Source organism: Rutilus rutilus (genome assembly GCF_951802725.1).
Source record: "Rutilus rutilus genome assembly, chromosome: 8".
In the NCBI taxonomy this organism is placed as follows: Eukaryota; Metazoa; Chordata; class Actinopteri; order Cypriniformes; family Leuciscidae; genus Rutilus; species Rutilus rutilus.
Genome location: NC_140222.1, coordinates 19,797,574 through 19,800,857, shown reverse-complemented (window position 1 = coordinate 19,800,857; position 3,284 = coordinate 19,797,574). Strand labels below are relative to the sequence as shown.

At 38.5% G+C, this 3,284-nt stretch overlaps 1 protein-coding gene across 1 annotated transcript in view; it reads right to left on the bottom strand.

Moving 5' to 3' along the window:
• The window catches only part of LOC311295941 (uncharacterized protein), a 389,126-nt gene that overhangs the window by 28,324 nt on the left and 357,518 nt on the right, over window positions 1-3,284 (bottom strand). The gene's annotated exons all lie outside the window — the stretch shown is intronic.

Genomic DNA, 3,284 nt, shown 5'->3' with positions numbered 1-3,284 from the left:
TTGCTGTGAAATATTTAATTATTTTCTATAAAGTTAAAGATATAATCATTTTTATTGTTAGTAAAAAATCAAGATGGACATTTACTGGACTGAAGCGACTTGGGTTTACCTGATTGTTAGGCTATCAATATCATGTGTATTTATTTTTCTAATAATGCTTTTTGTATTAGTAGCCATTTTAAAGGGGTAGTTCACAGAACAATTCTGTCATCATTTACTCACCCTTAATTGTTCCAAACTTGTATGAATTTCTTTTTTGGCAACCAAACAGTTGATGGGCCCCATTGTGGAAAAAAAAACTGTGGTGAGATCTGGTATTACTCTCACTTTCCTGATTAACCCCTAGTATCAATGTGTCTAGGTGGTCTTTTGCTGTCAGGTCAGAATAGGTATTATTCCCTCACTTGCTTGTTATAATTTATACCAGTAAATCTAGGTGTAGTCCCTACACTCCCAGGAAACAATAATAACCATTACTTACACTTACAAGACATATGAATGACATTCATGCTTACCTTCCAGCAGAATCGCTCTTGGAACCCTTGTTTTCTTTGGTTATAAAAGGATTAATTAATTGCTCTGTATTTTGCTATTAGAACTGTTTATAATAGCTGAAGTAAGACTTAACAGTGATTGTATTTAGAAATAAAAAAATATTTATACAAAAGATAAAAACACTGGTTACAAAAAGATTAAAACTCGTAGCAAATCAAAAGAAAATGTTACAGGATATAAAACTTCAGCTTACTCAATCTCAACAGGGCAGTCCTGTATGAGTGAATATTACAAAGGCTAATTACCTTGTAAGCAGTTCAAGCAATTGGAGTAAATATGAACTTGTTCTCATCCAAGGTTTTTCAAGTTACAGTAATACAGCAGAGCAGTTTAGACCAAAATAAATTTAGCTAGGATTAAGCTAGAAGAGATTTGATTTCTCTCTGCAATCGACATCAAAATAAAAAATGCAGTCATACAGAACTGGGTTACATTGTTCCAATGCAGTTTCTTGTTTTTTTTTCTTTTCCCATGACTGAGCATGGGATTTTTTTGACTCCCATGACTGAGCCTTGCAACATTAAAGGGATAGTTCACCCAAAAATGAAAATTCTGTGATCATTTACTCTCCCTAAAGTTGTTCCAAACCTGTATGACTTTCTTTCTTCTGCTATACACAAAAAAAAAGATATTTTAAAGAAGGTTGGTAATTAAACAGTTGCTGGTCCCCATTGACTTCCATAGTATTTTTTTTTCCTACTATGGAAGTCAATGACATTAAGGTTACCGACTTTCTTCAAAATATCTTCTTTTGTGTTCAGCAGAAGAAAGACAGTCATACAGGTTTGGAACAACTTGAGGGAGAGTAAATGATCATAGAATTTTCATTTTTGGGTGAACTATCCCTTTAACCTTCTATTGCTTCAGATGGGGTTTTTGGTGACATCGCTGTTTCCCATATATGGGCATTCTCTTGCGTCCTTTCCGTCCTCTGCGCTTTGGACTTCTATTTATGTGTGTGCGTGCATATGTATCTGGAAGTGTATTTGTAGGTTCAAAATAACTATTAAAATTCATAAATCCTCCTATAAAACACACACACACAAAAACATAGTTCTCCTCCCACAGACTTGCGAGACACAACTTTATCTAGGCTCTATATATAGCAATTTAAGGATATATCCTGAATATTCCTTTAACCAAGCAAGTCTCTTTGAAAAATAACAAGTGACTTTGCCTAAAGTCACTGTCATGTTTAATTTCCACTGCCAATTCATCAATTTTATTCCTCAGTATAGCATAGCCTACATTAGGCAAGGTATTTACAGGGAGTTTTAACGCCTCTTTGTTTGAGCTTTTGCTGACCCCACCTCTCGATCTTTGTTTCTTCTTAGATGGGTGGCTTGCATTCTTTTGTCGTGGGATACCTAATCAATCCATTACAAGATTATGGTAAATTTACCTGGCTGTAGACGGTCATGATTAAGAATGTTGTTAGACATACCGCCATCCAAACCATAAAACAATAGCTTACCGTTCGTAACCTTAGTTACGGCCAGACAACTAAAAGAAGAAGAAGAAGAAGAAGAAGAAGAAGAAGAAGAAGAAGAAGAAGAAGAAGAAGAAGAAGAAGAAGAAGAAGTAACCCTAGTTCTCTGAAATATGAAACGCGTACCTGACCTCTGCAGAAGCATCCAAATGCATCAAGTCTGGCTCGACAGAGTGAATGTCCAATGCCAGGTAAGGGACCGCATGGACTTAGAGCCCCCTGTGGCCGTGCATCGGGCCGGCTGCTTGCGTTTGGGGTCAGAGGGATTGGTGTTTGGGGGTTTCTTGGCCACAGCCTCAGCGAAATATATTTTATCCAGGGCTTAGTAGGAGAGGGGTTACTCTGCTGGGCCGGTGGCTTGCTATGGTATTTATTAGCCCTGTCTGCATTATGGACATGCCGTCCAGTGGCAGGGGAGTTAGGCTTTCTTGGAAAGCAAAGTTTGCTTACCACTTTTAAGCTTTTTCATACCACTTTTCAGTATCCGGGAGACCAGATAGATTAAGCCACAGTGGACGTTCTTCGACCACCGAGAGAGCCATTGAACACCTGCTAGCTTGGACTACTTGACGGGCATTATAGAGAACAAGGTCATTAACAGCGACAAACTCCTTCCAGGGAGCAGGTGAGGGCGTTCCTTTCTCCAGTTGTTCCCCCATGTCAACCAGGAGCACGGTAAGCGTAAAGCAGGGAGATGTACAGCCAAGGCCGAGGCTTTATCAGAGGCCTGGTGGATGGACGTGTAAAAGCAATTCATTTTGCCAGGGAGAACAGGTTAAGGAGGTGTGAGGAGCCCGCCTTAGCATGGGTTAAGGTGCCTTAAAGGAAAAGTTCACTTAAAAATGAAAATTCTGTCATCATTTACTCACCCACCTGTATTAATTTCTTTCTTCTGCTGAACACAAAGGAAGATATTTTGAAGAATGTTTTGGTAACCTAACAGTTGATTAACCCCATTGACTTCCATAGTATTACTATGCAGTTGGCTCAAAAATCTGAGGGGGCACAACAGCTGCTGTTTGAATTGACATGAGCATCTTTTGTTTAATTTAATCCCGAATAATTCCAGTTGATGATTTAGCTTAAGATGTGTCATCAGTATCTAAGAGCCGCATCTTTGAAATATGTGTTATATTTTTAAGCATTCGAACTGTCACATGTTGTGCATGCAAAATTAGGAAATGCGAATGGAAACTGAATTTGCAGTCGTGGTTCAAACGCATTGATCAATATGCTTGCG